This window comes from Triticum aestivum, chromosome 4A, assembly GCF_018294505.1.
Source record: "Triticum aestivum cultivar Chinese Spring chromosome 4A, IWGSC CS RefSeq v2.1, whole genome shotgun sequence".
Lineage (NCBI taxonomy): Eukaryota > Viridiplantae > Streptophyta > Magnoliopsida > Poales > Poaceae > Triticum > Triticum aestivum.
The window spans coordinates 191,054,357-191,067,541 of record NC_057803.1 but is presented as its reverse complement, the minus strand read 5'-3'; the positions used below and the strand labels follow the sequence as shown (position 1 = coordinate 191,067,541).

At 44.6% G+C, this 13,185-nt stretch overlaps 1 long non-coding RNA gene across 6 annotated transcripts; it reads right to left on the bottom strand.

Moving 5' to 3' along the window:
• Window positions 1–450: 450 nt before the first annotated feature.
• On the bottom strand, window positions 451–6,747 carry LOC123081929 (uncharacterized). Of its 6 annotated transcripts, XR_006438849.1 has the most exons (11): window positions 6,485–6,747; window positions 5,642–5,721; window positions 5,371–5,445; window positions 5,180–5,258; window positions 5,013–5,088; window positions 4,864–4,936; window positions 4,524–4,595; window positions 4,301–4,369; window positions 2,643–4,179; window positions 1,199–1,341; window positions 451–849 (listed from the first exon to the last, which is right to left on the bottom strand). It is a non-coding gene; the product is annotated as an uncharacterized lncRNA (long non-coding RNA). The 6 variants fall into 6 exon arrangements; XR_006438848.1 differs by having other exon boundaries at window positions 5,180–5,279; window positions 5,371–5,721; XR_006438850.1 differs by having other exon boundaries at window positions 5,371–5,721.
• Window positions 6,748–13,185: the final 6,438 nt, after the last annotated feature.

The window sequence follows — 13,185 nt, the reverse complement described above, 5'->3', positions numbered from 1 at the left end:
GTAACGTCTACAATAAAGTGTTATAAATGCCCATAATGTTATGGTTTAAGTCGCGCCCGTTGCAGAGTGAAGAGCTTCTCATCTTCTGGTGGTCGAGTGTCTTCAAGGTGGTCGAGTGTCTTCAAGGAAGTCGAGTGAGCACATCTTCATGGTCGAGTGGATGATATTTTCTCTTCGTCTGCTTCTGATTCTTTGTAAAGATGTCCTCGGGGAGGGTATGCTGGACAGGTCCATGACCCTACCCTAGGTACATAGCTTCATCAGCAGGACCGCCACGACAGAAAAACACCGAAAAAAGCCATGATCATCCAATATACACCAGAGGGGGGTGGTGGGGGAGGGGTCAAACACAGGAGCCTTGCATGCGTATAGTATACTAGTGGACCCGTTGCACCAAATGGCGCAGAGGCAATGCTAAAGCCATGCCCGCGATGAAATAAAATTCCATGGTTTAATCCCCTTTAATAGGAAACATGGTTGATGTTGTGTACAATGATATGGATATATACATTTTAACTTAAAACAAAATATACAATGAGACACCCACACGCCCACACACACACACACATTTGTATTTGGTGGTATAAAGTGCCATTTTAAATCATGTTTCCGGCTGCCGTCGTCGATACCATGCTCCTTGACCGCTGCTCGGTGTTAGGCAGCAGAGAAGTGAAAGAAGAAGGATCCATGAGTGGATCGAGCCGTCACCAACCACCAGGTCGCATCTAATCTCGCCATCAGGGAAGTGGAAGAAGAAGGATCCAGGAGTGGATCGAGCCGCCACCAACCACCAGCTCGCAGGTGTTAGCCGGTGTCCCTCTCCCGTCCGCCGCCGGGCCTCGAGTGGATCTGTTGCGCCAAACGACGCAGAATAGAAAATTATGGAAAGCACATATGGTAAATTTTTTAACCCCCCTTAATAAAAAGAGAATGGAGGCCTGCTATCTATAATAAGAATGGAGGCTTGCTATCTACTACAATAAGATGTATAATAACATTACCCATTGCGCCAAATGGCGCAAGGTCCCATTTCCAGTTCACCCCCTCGTCATTCATGCTTCTCTTATATGACTCTAATTTATTTGGTTCGAAAGAAAATGTACACTGGATGAATTATGAGAACTAACAAAAAATCTTATGCATCATAGTAGTTAAACAAAATGATTGTAAATGATGTGACATTTCATCTCCAGTATACCTAAGCAAACTAATTTAGCTGCCCATCAAGACGTAGAAAAACCCTTGCTGCTGCAAACTTGCGTGTTAATTCCCCCTGCAAGCATAGCTCGCGCAACCCGGCTTCAAGGATGGATATGGGGGCATTGGTCCTGTCATGATTTTCTTTTGAGAAGGCAAAACACACCAGTATGAGATTATTAAGAAAAACACATTTATATCAGTTTCTAATTGGCTCACATTATAGCAGAAATAAAGAGAAATAATGCGCTATGGTCATGACGTAAAGTCATAGTTGTGAACAATTAATTTGACCTATTCTTTTTCTTCCTGAAAGAACAGACCAACCTACACTCACATGCAACGGAACAAATTACCTAAAAAGATAAGGTATAAGTATTACCAATCAACAATATCTATATCCAACAAACACCATTTCAATAAGTATTACCAATCAGCAATATCTATATCCAAGAAACACCATTTCAAAGGGAACAAAATCAGAAGTGCCTAAACCATGTGAAGGAATAACAACCACAACCCAATATCCCATATTTGGAGTAGATATTTCTTTGCCCATATCAAATAAATCATACATACCCTCATGATATATCAAATGCTTACACATGAAATGGGAATAAAAAGAAATGGCAGAAATCATCCATCAACAGAGCTAAACAGGACGGGAGTGACACAGGCATGCTAGATTGACAACAAAAATATAAGAAATCCATAAGCATAGACACTACTGTATTAAAAGAAAAGCACAGAAAAAAATATAGAAATGGTTAATATGCTATTTTTTCGCCATAAGAACAAGAAAGGTGTAACATGAGCAAGGATCTATATTATAAAGGTATACACTATACAGCTCAAAAAAAAATTTAGCAGACTTTCAATGTCCAATTATCGGTATATTTTTTTCCTGTACAGAGAAGAAAATTAGATAGCAAGCTTTTGGTGTCCGACTCCTGTTATCCAAGTGAAGTAAGCTTTTACCATCCAGTTTGGTCATTAAGTTAATAATAAATTCAGTATAGCTATATGATAACATTATCACCTCTTATTTCAATTGGTATGTGCACCTGAGGTCAGATGCGTGCCTTTGATTCCTCCCATAGTTTTTTGTCCTGTCGATTGAAATAGTCACACGCATAGCTAAGAACTAAACTGTAGTGGCAGCGAGGTTTGCTTGAATGGCCTGGCTTAGTGGCCTGCTTGAACGCTAGGCTGACTGGTGGTGTATAGCATGAGTTTACTTCTTTAACAAAATAGGAAAGGTGTGGCTTATAGCATGAGGAATCAATGCAAGAAATTAAACTGCCTTCCAAGGAACTACTATCTAAATTTCCATACAGAAGTCTAACTCTTCAATTTGCTTCTATATTTAGGACAAAAATAATTGCAGTTATGAATCATTATCTGTACATAGGTTCTAGAAGATATGAAGCTAGTAACAGAAATACCTTGCATTATCTCTTGTGCATACTTCAAATAACAAATTTCTTCCTTAGTCGTGCAAGAATCCGCAAACCTCTTTCGCTTGCCAATGAGCAATCTTACTAACGGTCCTACAAATCAAAAGAAAATATTGATTTGAGGAGGAGAAACAAACACCAAAAACTTTTAGATATTGACATAGGCATAGCTTGCGATGATTACGAAATGAGATAAAAATGGGAGCAGCCAACTATTTGTTCTTACACTGAGAAGAACGCCTCAACACATTGTCAAAGCTACCTTACACCAAGTTAACATGGAGATAAATGCTTATTGATATAAAGTGAAATTTTCTGGAATAGAAACAGCAGGATGGTTATGTGTGAAAAGAATAACATGCCTGTTTAAAATAGACCAGAGAGTAGACAGATCGTCCATATGCGCTCACCATGCTGAGGAATGCAGAAACGATCTTGCAGGCACTCCACAACACCAAAGGCCCAACAGGCACCACAATGACCCTGCCATTGTTAACTAAACATACTAACCTGAGCATTTGATTCAGCCGTTATGTAAAAAAGCAAAAAATAGTTACTGAACCTAGCCTTGTTATGGTACCGATTCAAACTAAACTAAGTACAAAATATAGATAGAAAAATTAACAAAAGTAGAACGAGCACACCTGCTTGAACAACTCTAGCAACCTGTTATGCCAATCAAGATACCTCACAAAATATTCTCAGAATGCAGTGATCAATATTTACGCTAACCAACCACCGCCGCGTCACCTTCTCACCTGCAGCTTGGGAGCAGGCCACTGCCATTGACTACCACTCTGCCTCTTGGCGGCTGAATCCACCTCTGTTGTGGTTGTCGGCGTTGTTGGAAAGCAGAGTGGTTTGGAGCGGCATGCCATCATCGACCATAAAGAGCACTACCACTTCCGCTAACAGTATCATGCTAACCAGTAACATATATGCATACATCCTAAGTAGTAAATATGAATAATACTTCATATCATGATATCATGTAAGAATAAAATCCAGCTGGTAGGCTTCTCACTGTTACTTCAGTAGGAGATGGCTACCTCATCTTTTACTATTTGTTTACACCTAAAAGTAAAATATACGGCTTCTCACTATTAATTCAGGAGGTAGGGCGCTCACTGAGATTTTTACCAATGTCAACCATAGGATTCATACCTCTATCGATGACAAATGCATCATAAACATGATCCTAGTCTTGTTCAGACACTACAACTTTAGATTCAAGCTGTCGAAGAGTGGAATCTATCACATTTGGGTACAATCAGATTCCGTTGCCGGATATCTCAAGAAAATGCGATATCACTCTTTTGTAGCTTTCTTCGTATTCATGAGTATAGTGTGATGAACATTATTCAACAAGAAACCAATTTTAGCTAGCAAGAACAGAGGGTAAGCCTGAAACTCACCATGGCTAACAAAAGGCCGTCGCTCGCATGAGAGCCAATTTCAACTTCCAGAGACAGGGTAAACTCTAAACTCACCAAGGAAGCATGCGTATGCTTTGCTCCTGCTTCTTCTGATAAAATTAACAAAGTTCAGACAAGAATAGTAGGAGCACAAGATCCTGGAGGCCTAATATGATCACACACGGGACAAGAAACAAACCAGATAGAGATTACGTCAGAAAGGAAGCAAACCTCGAGCAGCAGAACAGAGTTACAACAATGCAGGAGATGAAGATGTAGCAACACAGGAGATCGTAGAACCTGCTAAATAAATAGAGATGAAGTAGTCAGAGCAGGCAAAGAAAACTTCATGTGGCAAGGCATTCAAACATTTTACAGTTCAGTTTGCAAGTTCAAAATTGACCAGCGGCGCAGAACTGGAGAGTAAAAGACCAGCACGATTATGCATGCTTACCATCTTTTACATTGAAATAAAGCTGGATTGCAACTGAAATATCTCTCCTTGTATCTCCTATATCCCACACACCTAAATTAAACAAGCAAGTTAGCATGTCATTATTTACAAAGAAACACCACAACAACCTAATCAACTATATCCTTCTTTAATAATTTCCTTTCTTCTCTGTAGTGCTAATTTTTCAACAAGGCACAATGATTTATCCCTATTTACTCTTACACTAAGATCTAAATTTTGTGTGTGGCATATATGTTAATACACCTAGCCTAAAATCTGAGAAGAGTAAAAACATATGAAGGACAGGAGCATCATGAGGCCTAGGTTGGGATCAGCTCACCTTCTAGCACAGGACGAACTCATCTGGACAGTACCAAATAGAACATTCAATCCTTAACAATCTCTTCAATAATCTGGAAGAGAAATGCATCCCGTTACAGGCGAAGAAGCTCACGTTGCATCTCATGTGTCCAGTCAACAAAGAGTTACCCGCAATGTTCCACATCTCATCTAATACTTTTGTCACTCGTTGCTCCGCAATGTTCTAGATCTCAATATATTGTCACTAAAGAAACATTCGTGAGAATATTTCGATCAGACTGGAGAATCAACTAATAAATATGAACTACTATTTTGATGTTGTATTTTATACACACCTTAACAAGGCCGATCGAGCTATAGGTTTGGTCCATGCGGTTGTGGATTATCTTGCATCTCCTCCTTTTATCCAAGAATCTAGTGATGGGAATCCACTCCCTCAAGCCGGAGAAGAAACATAAAGATAAAAAGATGCGGGGCTGAGAAAATCTCGCCGGAGAATAAGAACAGAGCATGGGCTGGGACTTACCAGGCTAACCAGGGTGATGCGCTCAGGGCGGGTCCTATGATTTCGGGGGCGAAACTAGAACCCAGGGCCCTTTTTCTAAAATGGTAACCACGTGTTTGTACAACATCAAAATAATAATAAGCACGCTTAAGTTGCATTTAACAACTATGTATAAGATAAAAAAAACTATGTAGTATATGATAATTAATTTGTCGAGAAACTTAAGTTACTCACTGCAAGGAATATGTAGCGGCGATGTTTCATATGAGATGAAAGATAAATTTTCACACACCTCTTGTGAAGCCAGGCACAAGTAAAACTCCATATATTAGGTGGGCAAGAGTTGATCGATATATCCACCAATAATCTATCCTGAAAAAAATCAAAAGTAAAAAAAAGATCCATATAGAGAGGGTAAGCTAAATCATGCACTGTATACTAGGAAATATGAAACTTGGGAGTGCATAACTATAATTTTCCCCACATGAGTGCACATATTGGAATTGCATCCGGTTGAAATGCCTGAAAATGCATGGTGTCACAGCCATGAACTTGATTACAACAATGAAGATTTATATAACCTAATTCTTGGCTACTAAAATAATATGTATATACGTAGAAGTTCAAATCAATTAGCAATGCACATGGGCCTCTAAAACTTCCAATGACGCGGTGTCACAGCAATAAAATAGTAGGCATATGCATAGAAGTTCAAATCAATTAGTAATACACTTGGGCCTCTAAAAATTCCATTGACGTAAATCTCCTATATAGTGGCCCACAAACGTGGTCATTACAGAACACAATGTGAAAATTTCTGGCCTAATTGGGAGACTCATAAATCATATGCATATTTTTCGTCTGTATGTGGGCATTATTCGGAATCAAGATATCTTTGGCAATGACTGTAGAACATAAAGTTACGTAATCATATCCCCAAAGTTGTCAGCAGTTACACACAATCAGTGCCAAAACTGAACCCTAACAATCACAATACTTAAGAAATCCTCCTTTCTCGTTTCAATGTACCATCCAACTAGATCGCTAGTTCGCTACTACAAGAAACAACAGTCTCGAGAAGTACCACGGAGATGGTTCCTTTTTTCAGAAAGGGGAAATAAGAGAGATGCATTACCACATGTACTGAAGGAGGATGAAGGTGCGCGGACGAGGGATGTCTCGGCGGCTGCATGGCCGACGTACTCCCGGAACAATCGTGGGGCATGTCGTCTGTTGACCCCGGCAAAAACCTTAGAACCAGCCCTCGCGGCTCGGCTTGTCGGCGTGGCCGGCGATGGGCGACTGCCGCCACGATTTCAGGAGATCAAACGTCGGGCACGATCTAATCTATGCGTCATCAGAGGGGCTGCGTGTCTTCCGCCTGCCCACCTCCCGTTTGGGCTGTATGCTGGGCCAAATCGACTAGTATACGTGACACACATACATATAAAAGGGGGGCCCTTGATCCCGGGGGCCCGGGGCGGCCACCCCCCTGCCCCCCCTCAGGGCCGGGCCTGCCGGCGGCATAGGGGATACGACCGCCGTCGACGTACCACAACGGCCACGGCAGCTTCCGACGAGTGCTCCAGAGCGGCCAGTAGCCGGCCGCCAACCACCCCTGCTGCATCGAGGTGATCATCGCGGCCTCTTTGCCACCACGACCGCAAGGTGTTCAATACTTTTCCCACAAAGGTATGGACAGTGGAGATGAGTTTTTCTTCCACCACTTCATTTGTTCATCGGACGATTCGTCATCAGATGATGAATATCTTGTGGTGGCTGCATTGGTCGTTCACGACCACATTCAACGGCAGCTTCCTCGGTACAGGGGTTCACTCCCTGACCGTGCTCCCAACCTGAACCGCAACAGGGAGAGAGGCCACACCCTACTCTATGCCAATTACTTTGCGAACACCCCGCTCTTCAAGTCGGATAAATTTTGTTGCCGTTTTCATATGGCAAGGCATGTGTTCATTGTATCCGAGAGGAAGTGGTTGCTCATGACCCATACTTCGAGTGCAAGACGGATGCCCTTGGCAAGCTTGGATTCTGCTCTTACCAGAAATGCACCGCGGCCATCCGCATGCTTGCATATGGAATTCCAGGCGATCTGGTGAATGAGTATGTGCGTGTGAGTGAGAAAACATGTCTGATGTCAATGTACAAGTTCTGCCAGGCTGTGATCGAGGTGTTTGGCCCTGAGTACTTGAGGCAGCCAACTGCCACTGATACAGAGAGATTGTTGGCAACCAATGCAGCTAGAGGCTTTCCAGACATGCTTGGCAGTATAGATTGTATGCACTAGGAGTGGAAGAACTGTCCATTTGCTTGGTAGGGCCAGTACAAGAGGCATGTCAAAGCATGCACTGTCATATTAGAAGCGGTGGCTTCGCAGGATCTTTGGATATGACATTCTTTCTTTGGCATGGCAGGTTCTCGCAATGATATCAACGTGATGCAGCGTTCTCCAGTCTTCGCAAGGATTGCAGAAGGCCACTCCCCACCTGTCAACTTTGAGATCAGCGGCCACCAGTACAACAAGCGATATTATCTAGCTGATGGTATATATCCTCAGTGGTCAACTTTTGTGAAGACAATCTTGAACCCCCAAGTTGAGAAGAGAAAGAGATTTTCCCAAATGCAAGAGAGTGCTAGAAAGGATGTGGAACGTGCTTTTTGTGTGCTTCAATCCCGATGGGGTATCGTTCGAAACCCTGCACTATCACGGGATGAAGGGAAGCTTTGGGAGGTGATGACTGCTTGTGTGATCATGCACAACATGATCGTCGAGGACAAGCGTGATGACAGTATCTTCGACCAAGGATTTGATTATCAAGGTGAAAATGTTGAGCCCCTGCACCAAGAACCGGCCACGTTTGAATAGTTTGTCCAATTCCATCGTGAGCTGCATGATTGGCACACTCATTTGGATCTTTACAATGACTTGGTTGAACACGTGTGGGATCACATTGGCAACCAATACATGTATTGGTTCATATCATTGTTGAGGAAATCGTTAATTGGTAGCTGCTCGGTCGGCCGGTGAGTAGGGGATTAATAGGATAATCGGCAAGTTAATCGGCCATTTAATCAATTAATCGGACGATTTATCGGGTAATCGGCTACTCGGGGACCCTATGAGTAGGGATTAATTGGCAAGTTAACTGGTTAATCGGATGAATTCTTGAACAGGGTGTTCATTCAAGACAATTTCGATTTGGTTGTAAAACTATTTTATTAGAGATAATTTCGATTGGGTTGTAAAACTATTTTTATTTCCAGACAATTAATATTTGGACGTGCAAACTTGTTTTGATATGAAAATATGGCATTTTTTGGCCCTGGCGAACAAGATGGGGCAAACGGATGCGGACGCGCGTTGGGCGCAGCATTCCAGGACAGGCCCAGACACGACCCCATTGCCCTACCCAAACGGACCGATTCCGGACAAAGCGGACGTCCGTTTGGGGTCGCGCGTGGAGTTGGCATCATATCCATCAATAACGATGTGTCTTGTAGAGACTAGCCGGGCAACTCGTGGAGGATGGTTTCTTGGCTACCTCAAAGCTACGGGACAAGGTTGAGCCCTGAGCCCCTTCGGGCCACCTCTACCGATACTACACCATTGGATCTATATCCGAGGGAAGCCCTCGCCACTCCTACGTGCACAAATTAGTTGGGATATGATATCAGGTCTAGATCTATAGTGGAACTCCAACGAATGGTTGGCCAGTCAAGCCTTCTCCTAGCCAGCGTTCAGGCTCCCTAATGGTGGCTATGAAGGCCACTCCTCTGTTGCAGTGTGGCGACAAGTAAAGTTTGGGTGTGAGTTCATCTTTGGATCATGGAAGCCAAAACGTTTTGTGGGTAGGACTACTAGCTTAGGCGCTAGACGGTGTGCACGAGCAAGAGGGCAGTATGGTGCCTGGCGAGTAGTGAACAATGACGGTGGTGTGAGGGGGCGTCTTAGTGGTCTGGTTGTGTCAAGATGTGAGGTGGATACTAGAGAGTTCGTGTAGGAGCTAATAGTAACGATATCCATGGATGGCGTATCTATTGTTAAGGGACCGTTGTGGCTTTTCTTTGTCCTCTTTGATCTCGGAATGAAAACCTAGATCCTTTGGGATCTTGGGCGGCGGTGCCTCTATGCCATTTCCTTCATGGAGGCATCATTTTGAATTCCATTGTTCTCCACACATCCATACGTTATGTGATTGGGCGGGGTAGGAGGGGGCATTGTTTGTTAATGGTAGGATCCATTGTTGTGAGGTGCGCTCTTCTAGCTAAGGGGCATATGTGGACTTGCCAACTCAATATCAAGGGGAGCTCCAGCCTATCAGGATGGAGTCTCATGTCGACGAAAAATAGGGGTCCCCTCTAGTGACGACTGATGGTGTAGAGGTGTGTTCGTAGTTTGTTCCACTTCTTTATCGACAACGCAGGTTCTTCGTATTGTGATGCTTCTCCTCCATGTTTCCTTCCGTTTTTCTTGCTTTTAGATCTACATTCATTAGATTTCTTGTTTAGGCATGCTCCATGAGTTATTTTATTAGGGAATCTCCAATGGCAACCCATAAAAAATCTCCCGCATCCGTCCGCGGACCAGGGGGGAGGCGATCCGCGGACACGAATGTGGGAGGCAGCCATCCAACGCTAGCCACATACATTTTCACAACAACTCAAATCAATCAGACAAAATTCGTTCAAACAAGTCCGAATTTCATATAAACACGGCCTAATTTCATATAAACATACCAGATTTCATATAAACATGATGGATTATATTACAAATACATCAAAGCGGTCCTAGGCGGGCTCTGGAGTATAATTAATACCTAATCTAAATGATCGTCGGCGTCCGGTCCTCGCCTTCGGCCATGAACCAAGAGAACGGAAGCTTCGCCTTTTCCAACTCCGCCTCCAGAGCCCCGGGAACTGAAATTGTCCGTCTCGACGTCGCCGCCAAGCGACTAGTCGACCGAAGATGCTGAGCCCACCAAGCTTGGCATCGACGGGAGGGGAGGAGCGATTGCCTTTCTGGGACCCGAGCGGCGGTGACCTACCGTGCACTACTCTTCGTCGCTGCTGGCGGTGCCTGCGGATGTGTCGGTTTCTTCATGCTCGTGGCACCGGGGTGTGGCCTCCTCTTCGTCGGTGTTTCTGAACAATGCCTCGCTCGCGTCATTGTCGCGCTCCTTGCCGGCGGCCTCTACCTTCGCCACCCGCTGCCGGTACCGCCAGTGGGCGAGGTGGATCTCACGGGCGGAGCGGTAGAGCTCGAGCAGCGCCTCCTGCTCCGTCAGGTCCACGTCTGGCACGACCGCCCTGCTGACGAGGACTTGCTCCTCCGCAAGCAGATGCTCCTGGAGGACGTTGTGGTTGTAGTTGGTGCCGGCCTGCGCCTCCTGGAACTGCTCCTCCTGCTCCTCCTGCACCATGTCCATATAATGGGCACGGGCCTTACCGATGGTCAGGTGCAATGCACTGGCAGGGTGGAGCAGAGGAGGTGGGTGCCGCGGCAGAAGAGGAGGTTGGCGATTGCTCGTCGGAGGAGGCGTCCTCCATTGCACGTCCTCTGGCTGCCTGTCAACCTGCCAGTCGGCAACAATGATGGCCATGGCCTTCTTCTGCTCCGACATCAGCCTGTCCCAAAGAGCGTTGGTCGTGGAGGGATTCATAGCGGGGAGTGGTGGGACGGGGATGACTGTGGCTATAGCCGGGGCACCGGGGCATCGGTTTATATATCACCAGTGGGCAGCAGACGGATGAACAGTTGGCGCCGGAGGAGAAGCCTCGGCAACCGTGTGCCATCAATGCGGGCGACAGACGAACAGACAGGCGGCTGTCGTGTCGTTTGAATGCCCGCAGTCACCTACACCAGGAAGCAGCGTGGGCGGCGCTCCCCAATTTTGTCCCTGGTTTGCAGAAGATATCGCGTCCGGACCGTCCCGTGAACACATACATGCCCGTATTGAATGGCTTCAGCGGTCCGGACTATTGCAGGAGGTTTGCAGGTCAACGTTGGAGATGCCCTTAGTTGTCCTAATCTATAATCACATGCGGGCGATTGTCTTTCGTGAGCTGATTTGGCACTTTGTATTTTTTGGTATTTCGGGTGACTTAGATTTAGGATGCCGGTTATTGCCACACATATGACATGTAGTAACACCGTCCACATAGTGTTTACATTAAAGTTACCATTAAAAACAAATTTAAAAAAATTGAAATTTGTTCTTTAAACAGAAAGTTGCCATGCTTCCCAACTAAAATTGTCATCCTCTTGTAATTAAAATTGCTATCAAAGAATCATATAGACAGAATTGCTTCTTATCACATGTGTGGACGTTATCATTTGAATAGATTTAATGTCTGGTTGTGGCCTTTTCTCAAAAGAAGTGATCTGATCCTTTGTTAACATTTTGTTCTTTTGCACAACCGTTTGCCAGCTAGAGTTGGCCCTAGTTTACCATTCCGTCGTACTTGTACTGTTGTACGGCAGTACGCGTGCTGTACACTTGACGTCACTCTACTTACATATATATGTACATTCTACACTTGTGCGCATGCATGCAGGAGCCCACACGATCGGGCAGGCGGCATGCACCAACTTCAGGAGCCGGATCTACGGCGAGACCAACATCAACGCGGCGTACGCGGCGTCGCTGCAGGGTAACTGCACGCGGTCCGGCGGCGACGGTAACCTTGCACCGCTCGACGTGTCCACCCCAGACGCCTTCGACAACGCCTACTACGGCAACCTGGTCTCGCACCGCGGTTTCCTTCACTCCGACCAACAGCTCCTGAACGGCGGCTCCACCGACGCTCTCGTTCGCACCTACGCGTCCAGCGCCGCGCAGTTTAAGCCCCCAGGGGTGCTCCTAACGAGCGCTTCAGGCGCCGGCTGGCTCTACCGGCGCTCGCTAGCGACGCCTTGCGGGCCGACCCACCAACCGAGTCAACAAAGCAAGCGTGAAAAAGAAAACAATTCCTAATGAAAAAAATGGATCCGCTGGGAATCGCCTACTACGGCAACCTGGTCTCGCAGCGCGGTTTCCTCCACTCCGACCAACAGCTCCTGAACGCCGGCTCCACCGACGCTCTCGTTCGCACCTACGCGTCCAGCGCCGCGCAGTTTAACCACAATCCGCTGGGAATCGAACCCACCACAACGCCCTTCGTGGCTTGATGCATTAACCACTGGACAAAACTAGTTCTTCTGTACACTCATAGAAACAACTATCATAGTTAACATTTTCTTTAGTAAAACCAATATAAATTATTATAAGAAAAAGAAAAGGTAAATTTGAAAACAAGACAATCGATTTTTAGAAAAGTTCATCAAAAAAGTCATTGATTTAGAAACAACAATTTTGAAAAAGTTCATCAATTTTGAAAAAATGAAAAAGAGTTCATCAAATTGAAAAAAAGTTCATCGATTTTGAAAAAAGTTCATTGGTTTTGAAAAAGAGTTCATCCGTTTGAAAAGAGTTCATGGATTTTGAAAAGAGTTCACCGATTTGGAAAAAAAGTTCATCATTTGAAAACGAGTTCATGGATTTTGAAAAGAGTTCATTGATTTTGAAAAAAAAAAGTTCATTGGTTTTCAAAAAGGGTTCATCCGTTTTGAAAAGAGTTCATCAATTTTGAAAAGAGTTCACCGATTTGGGAAAAAAGTTCATTGGTTTTGAAAAAGAGTTCATGGATTTTGAAAAGAGTTCACCGATTTGGAAAAAAAGTTCATCATTTGAAAAAGAGTTCATGCATTTTTAAAAGAGTTCATTGATTTTGAAAAAAAGTTCATTGGTTTTCAAAAAGGGTTCATCCGTTTTGAAAAGA